The sequence below is a fragment of the Haliotis asinina genome, chromosome 15 (genome assembly GCF_037392515.1).
Source record: "Haliotis asinina isolate JCU_RB_2024 chromosome 15, JCU_Hal_asi_v2, whole genome shotgun sequence".
NCBI lineage: Eukaryota > Metazoa > Mollusca > Gastropoda > Lepetellida > Haliotidae > Haliotis > Haliotis asinina.
In genome coordinates, this window is record NC_090294.1 from 48459915 (window position 1) to 48475216 (window position 15302).

The following is a 15302-nucleotide window of genomic DNA, read 5'->3' on the forward strand; positions in this document are numbered from 1 at the left end:
CCTTCACAATTGGTACATTTTTTTAAAGTGCTGGTGCAGTCATCCGTCGTGTGTGTTTTCTCACTACAGTGAGCACATGTAACCGATGATGTACATGTATTGACACCATGTCCGTATCTTTGGCATTTAAAGCATCTTAAAGGATTAGGAATGTAAGTATCCACATTGATGTTACAGTAGCCAGCCTTTATTGATTTTGGAGCAATCAGACACGAAAAGGAAAACAGGTATGTGTTTGTTTGTACGGTTTCATTATTTCTACGACTTTGGAATAAAATAACCAAGCATGAAAAAGCAAATTAACGGTTTCATAAATTTTGAGCATAGCTGTAGCTCAGGGCTTGGCGTGACCAGCCGATTGATACAACTGGGCCAGTTCTACCACCCGTCTAGGTGAAGTAAGGGTCAAAATGGTTCATCCTCCCACTGCCCTCAACCACCAAACTACCGTCCTCCACCGACACGGGACGCAACCCACGGCAAACAGGTTGCCCAATTTGGTCGCCTCTTACGACCAGCAATGGGGTGCTGTGGACACATTCTGTCCCGGGTCCACACGGGATATTTGCATGAAACAAAATGTTGTTGAATGTTGTTTATTCTCATGCATCTTGGTGGGACACTACTGTTACTTCTGTGTGACGATTATTAACATTTTTAATACATTAGATTTACCATTTCTCGCAGAAGATACCAGGTGAACGTACTTTCTTTGATTTTTAGCAACAAGAACTCTTCGTCGACCAGTTTGGGTCTAGTTTACTCTCATGGTGCTTGTCAGCATCCAACACCAAGTTGCTTCTGTTCATACAGAACTACGACTGCCATAGGGAGTCGTATGCGTTCATACGTCGCGTATTGGCATTGCCAAAAACTAAATGGGTTCATGTAGTTAAATACCAAATGCCAGATTTAGGTGGTATGGGCAATAGACCCAACTACCAAAATCTCTGTGGTGAATATTCATTACATTGTTATTCTCAGAGTGCGATTGATGGATACATAACGCAGGTGGAACAAGAGTTATTCGCGTACTGAACAGTTGTCACAATGACATTAAATAATTGATTCCGCATGTTAATAATTTCCAAAAGGATTCTCGTTCAAAACGTGCAATTTTGCCATTTATTGGATCAATTAGTCGTTCGATGTTCGGCACAGCTACAGTCGAAGATGTAGAATGACTAGCACAATATGTGAAACAATTATCCTTACAATATCCAATACTTCTCGTGCTTTTCAAGTGTCTTTTATGTCTAAAACAAATGACCGTATCTCATCTGCTCTTACAGGCATTGAACAAATCACAACAATATTAAGGCTGTCGCTGGACATATACAAGATGTGGAAAAAAAAGTATCTTCATGTCGATGAAAATTTTGTTGGGTCGCCTCACATATTTAACAACTATCAGACAAGAAATTGATGAAATGTATCTGGGAATTCAGCAGTTAGTTAATCATCGTCTGAGTCCATCTTTATTGCCCGTTGCGGAAGTAAAGAAAGCTTTAAATATGATTCAGAAACGTCTCAATGCAGAATACCCGTTGTTTCATGTTGCTCATAAGGATCCCAGCTATTATTACAGGGAACGCACTCTTCATTGTTCGCGCACCGGACACTCTATTTTAATTTCGCTTGTCGTTCTTATCCAAACTCACTCCACTATTTTGGACGTATATCGAAGAAATTCGTTTGGCTTGTAATGGTCGCAATGAGAAGCACCCAGCTTGTCAAATTTGTTTATTTAAAATTCCGTGTCGCTGTGCATTGAAACTGGATGAATTCGACATAAACATGAGAATTTATAATTGTGAGAAGAAAACAACTTCAAAATTATATCCACCTAATTTCTTATTACTGTCTGAATTTATTAATGAATCAATGTGGACACAATTTGCAGCCTTACAGCCTCTACTTAACGATTCAACTTCTAATATCCCACACTTATTCATTGACGATACAGTCTTTGATAAACTTCGTCAAAAAGATAGAGATTTTCAAGTTGATTTGCACCGTATTTCAGACCGTGTGAAAAACTCACAAGTTATTTCTAATAATTTGACTGAGGATAATTGGCTAGATAGATTCTCTGCCACCATATGCTTTGGATGGAAACTATTCAAACCCATATCACGTAACGGCTAGCATTGCCTCTAGCATTATTCCTCTTGATTGCTGTTCTCTATTTATGGTTGAAAGTTCGACGACTATTTTTTGCTCTAATGTTACTTTCTACGGGCTGTCCAACTAATGGTTTGAGGCACCCCCAAAACCTTCACCACCTCCAAATTATTTAACTCCATCCTTTACATCTTTAATTAAATCAACCATTTCAATGGATGTTTTCTTGATTGTATCTACAGTCCGTCTGGTATTTTTATTGCTTTTTCGTAAAACAAAAAAGTTTAATCGTCCGGTTACATCACTTGTCCGGTTCTCCACTTGTCTAATTCTTTCTCTTGTCACGAAATAGTGCTTGCGCAATTACAACTCTGTCCCCGAGACTTAGCGGTATCTGCTAGACACCCTCTCACTAATCTTCGCATTAAGCGAGAGTTCTTTTTCTCATAACTTACTGTTTGACTCTCCTAATTTGCGCGTCCAGGCACCGACACAATCTATATATATTTCTGGCAAAATTAATATCAGTAGGTTGAAAGCTTTTGAGTTGAAGCAGTTTATTCCCATTACAACGGGTGTCTTCCTCGTCATGCAACACATGGGCGTAGCGTTCCCCCTACCATTGACATACTACATGTTCCTTTGGCTATGAAGCGTAACGCAGGGGATTACATGGTCACTTAACGATAAGATTAATTTTCTGATGAGTGCGGATTAGATGTGGACATTCCAACTTGACATTTGTCGTTGTACTAATAGATAGAAAGGCTCCACATCTCTCCATTCGTCCCCATGCTTTTAGGCTGCCGGGTTCTTAGGTGAGATTTCTTCTTCACACATCTTTTATATCCATTTTGCAATATTTTCACTTTTCATATGCATTTTTTAGCTGAAGCTATTGCATTTTTGAAAATTTTTCTATTTTCATTCAGCCGTTTCAGCGAAATCACATTCATAATAGTGTATTATTGTACTGTTGAGTCCGGTTCTGATATTTCCTATATAGTGTCCCAGAAATACCTACGTGACTGGGTAACCAACAAAAGACGTTCTCGTATTGGCCAGTAGCAAGAGTATTATACAGTTCCATAATTTCAATTAAAAGTGGATGTTTACAAGAAATATTTTTAATAGCCTGAAGGCTAGAAAGAGAGTCGGAATATATTATATACTGTTTACGTTTCGGCTGTCTGTGAATATATTTAAGAGCTTTTAATATGGCGTTAGCTTCTGCTGTAAAAATAGAACTATTATCTGGTAATCTAGAAGATATTGTTCTGGATCCAGTGACAGTAGCACAAGCAACTGCACCATGGTCCTTGGACCCATCTGTAAATAAGGATTTGTAATTGTTATATGTATGTTTCAACTGATTACATTCTTGTTTATACTGTAACTCATTGGTTTCTGATTTATTTTTTAAATGTAATTAGTGTTAGGTCAACCTGTGGCCTAACCAACTGCCAAGGGGGAGAAGAAAGAAGTCGGAAAGGAGCTATATTGTTCAGCTCAATACCAGCAGCAGCAATAAACGGCTTTATTCTGAGCCCAAGAGGTGGAACAAGAGAAGACGTTTTGCTATACAAATCCTCATAAAGAGGATTGAAGACACAGTTATATGCAGGGTTAGATTCGTTAGAGTATAGTTTTCTGATATATTGTAAAGATAATTTGATACGGCGTTGTGCAAGGGATGCTTCATCGGCCTCAACGTAAAGACTGTCAATAGGTGAAGTTCTGAAGGACCCAAGACAAAGTCTTAGACCTTGGTGATGGACAGGATCAAGAAGTTTAAGATTGCTTTTGCAGGCTCCACCATAGACGATGGAGCCATAATCAAGTTTAGAACGAACGAGTGATCGATACAGATGGAGAAGGGTAGCTTGATCCCCTCCCCATTTTGAATTTGAAACCACTTTCAACAAATCAAGAGCTTTCAGGCATTTAGTTTTAAGTGATTTAATATGTGGTAAAAACGTTAAATGTGAATCAAAGATTAGACCCAAGAATTTAGCTTGCTTCACAACTTTAATGGGCGTCCCATCAAGAGACAGTTCAGGGTCTTTATGTGGTTTGTATTTACAACAAAAATGTATGCAGTTAGTTTTCGATTTAGAAAATTTAAAGCCGTTTTCAAGACACCATTTATTAATCTTGTTTAAACACAACTGCAATTGTCGTTCAATGGTATGCATGTTTTCACCACGACAAGAAATATTAAAATCATCCACAAATAACGATCCATCAATTGAATCATTTAAAACTTTAGATAAACTGTTGATCTTGATGCTAAAAAGAGTGACAGACAAAATACTGCCTTGTGGAACACCCTGATCCTGACTGTAATGATCAGACAGGGTAGAACCCACACGGACCTGGAATTGTCTGTTATTTAAAAACTTGGCAATAAATTCAGGCAAACGACCTCGCAAGCCAAAGTCATGTAAATCTCTTAAAATGCCATATTTCCAGGTTGTGTCATATGCTTTTTCAAGATCAAAAAAGATAGACACAGCGTGTTGTGTATTAATTAGTGCGTTTTTAACAAATGATTCCAAACGCACTAAGTGATCAACGGTACTCCTGTTTTTACGGAAACCACACTGAATATCTGTAATGAGGTCACTGGTTTCCAAGTACCAAACAAGTCGATTATTAATCATGCGCTCCATGGTTTTACAAACACAGCTTGTTAGCGATATAGGCCGATAGTTCGAAGGATCCGTATGATCACGTCCAGGTTTAGGGATAGGGATAACTATAGCATCATGCCATGAAGAAGGAAACTTTCCACATGTCCAGATATCATCAAATATATGTAAAAGGGTCTCTAAACATGATTCCGGTAAATGTTTCAGAAGTTGATAATGTATGTTATCAGCTCCTGTAGCAGTATCATGGGCCTGGTCAAGAGCTGTATGGAGCTCATGAATCGAAAATACCTCGTTGTAATCTTCCCCGTTATCTGAAGTAAAATTAATAGCTTTCTTTTCTTGCTGTTTTTTGATACTTTTGGAATTGAGGTACATAATTCGAGGAAAAAGAATGTTGTGCCAGTGTTTCTCCAAGTTTATTGGCTATATCTGCTTTATTAGTTAATAACTGGTTTCCATCTTTGAGATGGTGAACACTAGATCTAGAGCCCTTACCTTTGATTTTCTGGATCATATTCCATACCTTAGATATAGGTGTGCGCGAATTGATATTAGATACATAGTTTTGCCACGATTTACGTTTACTTTGCTTGAAAGTACACCGAGCTTTAGCATTTTGGATTTTAAATTTGTTCAAATTATGAACCATAGGATGATGACGGAAATAATTTTCGGCCTTTTTCCGTGCTTTCCTGGCTTGTTTGCAATCAGAGTTAAACCATGGTTTCCTTATGTGTGAAATTGAAGAGGACTGTGGGATACACTCATCAGCAATGGTGTTTAGTATGTCAGAGAAATCTTTTATAGCATCGGGAACATTAAGAAAACAGTCAGGTCTAAGTTTGTCAGCACACAGGGTTTCATATAAAGCCCAGTTGGCCTTTTCAAAATTTCATCGTAATGATGGCAGAATATCAGATGGGTTGACAGGTTTTAATATTGTTGGGAAGTGGTCACTTCCACACAGATCATCATAGACTGACCACTCAAATTCACTCAATAGGGTGGAATCAGTCATTGATAGATCGAGAGCTGAATATGTTCCCGTGCCAGGATGTAAATATATCTTTGAACCATCATTATAAATGCATAGATCATTATTTGAGATGAAATCCTCCAGTAATTTACCTTTGGTGTTTGTATTAGTACCACCCCAGAGTGGGTTGTGGCCGTTTAAATCACCCATGATCAAACAGGGTTTAGGTAGTTGATCATAAAGAGCTTGCAAATCACTTAACTGGACAGCAGAAGATGGTGGAAGATACACTGAACATAGAGTAAATGCAACATGTAATGTAAGTCGCACCGCCACGGCTTGGAGATTTGTTTTGAGCGTGACTTGACTATAAATAACATTATTCCTCACCAGGATAGATGATCCACCAGTAGCCCTGTCGCCCGGGGGAGAAAAATAATGGTATGCATTAAAATGACGTAGATCAACATTTTCCGTCTGCTTTAGATAGGTTTCTTGAATGCAAAATATTGACGGATTAAGATCTTGGACCAACAGTTGTAAGTCATTAAAATTAGTTCTGAGTCCTCTACAATTCCACTGAATTATAGACGAAGACATTATTTCTTCCGAGGAGGATGTACAGGAGATCTACCCCTCGCCTTCCGTGATGGTGACAAGCTATGTGTCCTACCAGTGCTATGGTCGGACACATCCATGTCCTCGAGGGATCCAAACTTATTGTATAGCTGGATCTCATCATTTGAACCCTTAGCGAATCTATCGCTTTGGTTAAGTCTAGTTAGTTTTGGGTTTCCTTTCACAATTTGTTTAACATGAGGTTCTTGTACAGGTTTTGATGAACATGAATCTGGTCTAGATTTGGGACTGGAGGATCTTCTTTTGTCTGGTTGTGTCTTTGGATATGTTGGACCTTTTGGGGAAGAAGACATATGTTGAGAGGACGTCACTGTAGCTGGTAAAACGTCAGCAGTCTGTGTAGCAGATTCTCCTCGTATTAACAGTTCTTGATTTGAGACAAGTACAGGAGCAGTAGACTTTGTCCATGTCAGTTCTGTCTGACATTCGATGGAGACTGTGGTTGTAGAATGTTTTCTGGTAACAGAAGCATAAGATTCACCTGGGAGGACAGATGGCACAAGTTTCTTAGCTTCAGCATAACTGATATTTTGAGTATGCTTTATTTTATTTACTTCCATTTCCCTTTTCCAAACCGGGCAATCTTTGGACGATGAAGAATGCATGCCTGAGCAGTTGACGCATTTTCTAAAGTTGTTTGTACAATCTTCTGTCACGTGCGATTGTTCCCCACAATGTGCACAAGTTATTGAGTTTGAACATGAATTCATCCCATGACCAAATTTTTGGCATTTAAAACACCTCAACGGATTGGGAATATACATTTCAACCTGAAGGCTACAATATCCAGCTTTTATTGATCTCGGTGGCGATGGTGATACAAATGAAAACAGATACGTGTTAGTTGGAACCACTTCTGAATTCTGACGTCTCGTAAATCGCTTCACGAACGTGACACCTTGATCTTTAAGTTCTAGCATGATGTCAAGTTCGGTCATGTCCGCTAAAAGATGATCCCTATCTCTGACTATACCTTTACTAGAATTGAGGGTCCGATGAACTGACACTGAAACAGGTATTCCAGCCAATGTATCAATTGACATCAGGTTAGATGCTTGTTGTCGTTTGCTACATTCTATGAGTAAAGACCCAGATCTCATTCTCTTGATATTTTTTACGTCCCCTGCTATACCATACACTGCTTTAGAAACCGCAAACGGGTTGAGTTTAAGTGGTTTTTTATCCGGGGATTCTATCACTAAAAATCTTGGCCAGTAGTCTACTTGCTTAGATGGTCTACAACTATCAGGTGTACTTTGATCAGTTTCAAGCTGACGTTTCTTTTTCAAGGGGGTTTCAGGATCCATGTTAATGTATTTAGATTCGTCATTCCAGCTCCCCACCCACCACGGAGTATCACAAGGACAATGCTATAAGCAAGTGGACCTCCTACTTGCAGCACCAAGGATACTGGAAAGATATACTCAAGCAGAATAATAGAAAGTAATTATTCTACCAGATTGGCCCATGAGCCACCGCCTTCTGAGCATATCACTCTAGGCAAAATACAAAATTGAAGATGTTTTCTCTTTTCGTTTTAAACATATACGCACAAACCAATGCATCTGACAAGACGTGTAAATTGTTTTCTTGCAGACGTGCATAAAAAATATACATGCCACAGGGCTCGGCATGACCAGCCCATTGGTCGAACCGGGCCCATTCGACCACCCGTCTAGGCGAAGTCAGGGCCAAAGTGGTGTATTGAGCAACAGGAACACGATTACAGGCCCCTATTGCCCTCAACCACCAGGATCCCCTCCTCTGCCGACACAGGGCCTCAACCCACGGCAAACGGGTTGGTGGACCAAATATCCCCCCGGGTCCACTACGGGGGTGTTGGCGAGCTCTTGGCGTTACCCAGCACCCACCACGAGGAGGTGGCTCGCCACGGGTGCCGGGTGCGGGTTGAAGAGACAGCAGAGCGTTAACATGCCGATTGATCAGTAAAGAGTTTGCCCTACCCTGTCCAGGCCAAGACCAATTGTTATGAAGAAAGAGATCGAGTAAACCGATGTGAGTATAGAAACTTGTGTTGAGTTATTCATTGTATGTCAGAGTGCCAGTACATGAATGCTATGTGTTAGTTAGGAATCCCGGTCGTCAGACCACTTATTCCTAGATGTAGCAACCCGGACGGACCATGCGAGCATGCCACCAGAGTGAGTGAGTGAGTTAACATTTAACGTCACATCGGCAGTATTGCAGCCATATCGTGACGAGAGCATTCTTAAAAAGGAATCTATGTATATCATAAAAACCTGTCAACGAAGGACAGTAAAACAACTAGAATATCACAATAAGAAATAAAACTAGCGTGAAAAGTTAAAACTAATATTCCTATTCAGACAATACAATATAAAAACTGGCTTTATAGATCACCAACAACTGAAGGTAGATCACCATACCAGGGGCCATGGGTACTTACAGTACTTCTGCTACCTGCATGGTCCCTAGCTGGATTTACATCATCCCCTCAGCTGCTGGTGATTGTATGCAAGATTAGCCACAAATTAAAATGACACATATTCTACGGCTAAGACAAAATGGAAGATCAAATTTGACTTCAAATGTTTTGGGACTTACGTATCCTCTCTGGAGGACAATAATTTTACAGTGCTTTAACCCCCCTCGAGGATACAGCCACTAACACTGTAAGTTACTAATTCAAACATCCAATCATAAAATATTTTTCTATTTACAATTCATTTAACAAATCTAATTCTTTTTAAAATGCAATAATTAAATGACAGCTAACAGAATTAAAAAGATCCTTCAAAGTTCGTGAATTAAAATATTTATCCCTTGTGATGGAATATTCAACACAGTCAAGCAGGACATGCTTGACTGTGATTCTTTCATCACAAGGGATACAAAACGGATTATCTTCACCTTTCAATAGATACTCGTGAGTATACCTCGTATGGCCAATGCGACATCGTCGCATAATGACCTCCTCAAATCTGGACTGACAACCCAAGTAAGTATAACCGATATAAGGTTTTGTTTCATGTAATTTATTTATACCTACTTGAGTGTCCCACCTCTTCTAAATCAGATCACGGATATACGTTCTAATGCAAGCTTTGTAATCTGAATATGGAAGAAGAAGTGGTATCACAGATTTGGTGAGTGCTGCCTTGGCAGCAAAATCGGCCATCACATTCCCAGAAATACCTACGTGACTGGGTAACCAACAAAAGACGATGTCGTATTGGCCAGTAGCAAGGGTATTATACATTATAATTTCAATTAAAAGTGGATGTTTACAGGAAATATTTTTAATAGCTTGAAGGCAAGAAAGAGAGTCGGAATATATTATATACTGTTTACGTTTCGGGTGTCTTTGGATATATTTAAGAGCTGTTAATATGGCGTTAGCTTCTGCTGTAAAAATAGAACTATTATCTGGTAATCTAGAAGATATTGTTCTGGATCCAATGACAGTAGCACAAGCAACTGCACCATGGTCCTTGGACCCATCTGTAAATAAGGATTTGTAATTGTTACATGTATGTTTCAATTGATTATATTCTTGTTTATACTGTAACTCATTGGTTTCTGATTTTTTTTAATGCAGTTAATGTTAGGTCAACCTGTGGCCTAACCAACTGTCAAGGGGGAGAGGGAAGAAGTCGGAAAGGAGCTATATTGTTCAGCTCAATACCAGCAGCAGCAATAAACGGCTTTATTCTGAGCCCAAGAGGTGGAACAAGAGAAGACGTTTTGCTATACAAATCCTCATAAAGAGGATTGAAGACACAGTTATATGCAGGGTTAGATTCGTTAGAGTATAGTTTTCTGATATATTGTAAAGATAATTTGATACGGCGTTGTGCAAGAGATGCTTCATCGGCCTCAACGTAAAGACTGTCAATAGGTGAAGTTCTGAAGGACCCAAGACAAAGTCTTAGACCTTGGTGATGGACAGGATCAAGAAGTTTAAGATTGCTTTTGCAGGCTCCACCATAAACGATGGAGCCATAATCGAGTTTAGAACGAACGAGTGATCGATACAGATGGAGAAGGGTAGCTTGATCCCCTCCCCATTTTGAATTTGAAACCACTTTCAACAAGTCAAGAGCTTTCAGGCATTTAGTTTTAAGTGATTTAATATGTGGTAAAAACGTTAAATGTGAATCAAAGATTAGACCCAAGAATTTAGCTTCCTTCACAACTTTAATGGGCGTCCCATCTAGAGACAGTTCAGGGTCTTTATGTGGTTTGTATTTACGACAAAAATGTATGCAGTTAGTTTTCGATTTAGAAAATTTAAAGCCGTTTTCAAGACACCATTTATTAATCTTGTTTAAACACAACTGCAATTGCCGTTCAATGGTATGCATATTTTTACCACGACAAGAAATATTAAAATCATCCACAAATATCGATCCGTCAATTGACTCGTTTAAAACTTTTGATAAACTGTTGATCTTGATGCTAAAAAGAGTGACAGACAAAATACTGCCTTGTGGAACACCCTGATCCTGACTGCAATGATGCGACAGGGTAGAACCCACACGGACCTGGAATTGTCTGTTATTTAAAAACTTGGCAATAAATTCAGGCAAACGATCTCGCAAGCCAAAGTCATGTAAATCTCGTAAAATGCCAGATTTCGTAATGCCGTAAAGTGCCATAGACACAGCGTGTTGTTTGTTAATTAGTGCGTTTTTTACAAATGATTCTAAACGCACTAAGTGATCGACAGTACTTCTGTTTTTCCGGAAACCACATTGTATATCTGGGATAAGGTTATTAGTTTCCAAATACCAAACAAGTCGATTATTTATCATGCGTTCCATGGTCTTGCAAACACAGCTAGTTAACGAAATCGGCCGATAATTGGACGGATCCGTATGATCACGTCCAGGTTTAGGTATTGGTACTACTATGGCGTCACGCCATGAGGGAGGAAAGTTACCCGATGTCCAAATATCATCAAAAGTATTGAGAAGAGTTTCTAGGCAGGATTCTGGTAAGTGCTTCAGGAGTTGATAATGTATGTTATCAGCTCCTGTAGCAGTATCATGAGCTTGATCAAGAGCAGTATGGAGTTCATGAATAGAAAAAGTTTCATTATAATCTTCCCCATTATCTGAGTTGAAATTAATAGTTTTCTTTTCTTATTGTTTTTGATATTGCTGGAATTTAGGTACATAATTAGAAGAGTAAGAGTGTTTAGCAAGGGTTTCGCCCAGTTTATTTGCGATATCTGATTTATCAGTAAGTAACTGATCTCCATGTTTAAGATGATGGACAGTAGACTTAGTACCTTTGCCTTTAATTTTTTGGACCATGTTCCATACCTTGGACATGGGTGTCCGAGAATTTATTTTTGATACATAATTTTGTCAAGATTGGCGTTTGTTCTGTTTAAAGGTACGCCTCGCTTTAGCATTTAGAATTTTAAATTTATTTAAATTATACACCATAGGATGGCGACGGAAATAATGTTCTGCTTTTTTCCTTGCCTTCCTAGCTTGTTTGCACTCATCGTTGAACCATGGTTTTCGTATGTGTGGAACTACAGAGGACTTTGGTATACACTCATCAGCTATGGAATTCAGTTCATCAGAAAAGCATTTAATAGCATCGGGAACGTCAATAAAACGCCCAGGTTGAAGCTTTTCAGCACACAGTGTTTCATATAAAGCCCAGTTAGCCTTTTTAAAATTTCGCCTTGATGATGGAGGAACATCGGATGGAGTTACAGCTTTTAATACAGTAGGAAAATGGTCACTTCCACAGAGGTCATCGTGGACTGACCATTCAAATTCATTTCGTAGTTCAGAATTTGTGAGTGACAAGTCTAGAGCAGAATAGGTCCCTGTCCCAGGGTGTAAATATGTGCTTGAACCATCATTATAAATACATAAATCATTGTCAGAACAAAAATCCTCCAACAATTTGCCTTTAGTGTTCGTAGTTACACTACCCCAGAGTGGGTTGTGCCCATTTAAATCTCCCATTATAATACAGGGCTTCGGGAGTTGGTCATATAGAGCTTGAAGATCAGTTTTGGGAAAAGTCGAAGACGGTGAAATATAAAGAGAGCATAGCGTAAATGCTACATGTAAAGTAATTCTCACTGCAAAAGCCTGTATATTACTATTAAGTGAAACGGGGCTTTGAATAACGTTTTGTCTGACTAGAATGGATGCTCCGCCAGTGGCTCTATCACCCGGAGGTGAAAAACAATGATATGCATTAAAATGACGAAGGTCAAATGTATCTGTTTGTTTTAAATATGTCTCTTGGAGACATAACGCTGAAGGTGTAAAATCTTGGACTAATAGCTGTAATTCATGTAAATTAGTCCTCAATCCTCTGCAGTTCCACTGTAGAATATTATTGGAATAAACTATCTTTTGGGGGCATTTATTGGGGATCTACCCCGCACTCTTTTTGAGTTCGACAAGCTATGTGCCCTAGAATGGACGTTTTCAGAAACGTCCATGTCTTCAAGAGACCCGTATTTATTGAACAATTGAATTTTGTTCTGTGACCCTTTAGGAGTTCTACCACTTTGTTGTTTTGAAGCATCAGGCTTCGGTTTACCGTTTGCTGACTATCAGATGTCGATTGAGACTTTGAGTGTGACTGAGATGATGATTTGTGATCAGAAGACCTTGAGGTACTAGGAAGTGATTCCTCAGTTTGTGATAATATAGCAGGGTACAAATGCTGTGGAGAATCACAATTTACCCAAGTCAAGGTAGTTTGGCAGCCTGTGGTTGATGTTTTAGAGCTAGAAACCGATGATGTTTTTGCTACTGTTGCATAACTTTCTATAAGATCAGATGTGTTTACCAGTTTTTTGGCCTCCGAAAAAGAGATATTTTGAGTGAATTTTATTTTATTGATCTCAATTTGCTCTTTCCAAATAGGACACTGTTTAGAAAAGGACGAATGGTCGCCTGAGCAATTCGTGCATTTTTTATAATCGCTGTCACAATCTTCTGTTGTGTGTGTCTTCTCACCACAGTGAGCACACACAACAGACAATGTGCAAGTATTTACACCGTGTCCATATTTCTGGCATTTAAAACACCTGAGCGGGTTGGGATGTAGGTATCAACTTGTATGTTGCAGTAGCCTGCCTTCACTGATTTTGGAGCATTTGGACATGAGAAAGTAAACAGATACGTATTTGCTTTGACGGTTTCGTTGTTTCTGCGAGTTGAAAAGCGCTTGACATATAGTACACCTTGATCCTTCATTTCAGATCCTATATCAAGTTCCGACATGTCATCAAACAATCGATCTCTATCTCTCACGATACCTTTACTTGTATTCAAGGTTTTGTGTGCAGAAACCGTGACGGGAATACCCACGAACGATTTAATATTCATCAGATTTGTTGCTTGCTGCTTTTTCCCGCACTCGACTAGCAGGGCACCCGAACGTAAGCGTCTTATGTTCTTCACATCCCCAGCAATGCCTTGAATACCTTTGGATACAGCAAAGGGGTTCAACTTCAAAGGTGTCTTATCAGGAGTCTCAATCACAATGAAACGTGGCCAATACTCAATCGATGTAGACGGTCTATGGTCAGTATCAACAGGGTCAATATCAAGTGGACGTTTTGGTTTTTTTTGTTGGAGTTTCATAAGCCATGGTTAGTGTAATACGGTTCATCATCCGAGCTCCCCACCCACCACGGAGTATCACAAGGACAATGCTAAAGCAAGCGGGCCTCCAGCTTACAGCACCAAGGATACCCGGATGATATACTCCAGCAGAAGCATTAGAAATAATTAGTCTACCAGAGCCACTGCCTTCTGGGCATAAGACTCTAGGCAAAAGTTCAGAACTTCAAAAATGCATTTTAAAATTCGAAAAGCTCAAAAGCTTCCCACGGGAAACGGGTTGGTGGACCAAATATCCCCCCGGGTCCACTACGGGGGTGTCGGCGAGCTCTTGTCGTTACCCAGCACCCACCACGAGGAGGTGGCTCTCCACGGGTGCCGGCACACACACACACACACACACACACACACACACACACACACACACACACACACACACACACACACACACACACACACACACACACACACACACACACACACACACACACACACACACACACACACACACACACACACACACACACACACACACACACACACACACACACACACACACACACACACACACACACACACACACACACACACACACACACACACACACACACACACACACACACACACACACACACACACACACACACACACACACACACACACACACACACACACACACACACACACACGCTGAATGTGAACAGAAATTCAAATTCATGATTTGAATCCTGAATCCGTTTCTAACTTCACGTTCCTAAAACTGCTAACCTATCTTGGTTGACACATCCAAATATCAAACTACATTGAAAATAGATGTACACATCGTTTTCAGACGTTTCCAAGAAGCAGGGGAGTGTTAAGTCTAGATTTTGTTGTCCATCCAATAAAGAGTTTGTGTCCATTATGTGAATATATCTATCTGCACATAGTTGTCATGTCATTCAGAAGTGGTTAGAATTCCTCATTTGTCACTCAACAGGTACATATAACAAGGCAGATTAATAGACTCATACTTACAAATACGCTCTCACTGCTGCCAACCTAATTCACCTTCACAAGTCCACTCCACTAGACAAGCTCAAGGTACAGCGAGCTGCCGAACTGTACTTTAAAGTAGCTCGACCTATTTAACGAGTCGTGTTAACCCTCTGAATGCCGGAGAGACTTTGACAAAATTCATAATATATCACGCACACATAGACATTTGCTTTGAAAATAAATTACCTCACAAATCTTGTCATCCTTTACACATTACGCATTCACGACATTATTTGACATTATTTTGAAATGCAAATATATTTTTGAAACGCCGAACGC

At 39.6% G+C, this 15302-nt stretch overlaps 1 protein-coding gene across 1 annotated transcript in view; it reads right to left on the reverse strand.

Annotated features, from left to right (window-relative positions):
* Positions 1–15084, reverse strand: part of LOC137265552 (uncharacterized) — a 37096-nt gene extending 22012 nt beyond the window's left edge. Inside the window, exon 1 of the mRNA XM_067800969.1 lies at positions 15003–15084. The gene's annotated coding sequence lies outside the window, so the exon portion shown is untranslated. The remainder of the gene's footprint in view (positions 1–15002) is intronic.
* Positions 15085–15302: the final 218 nt, after the last annotated feature.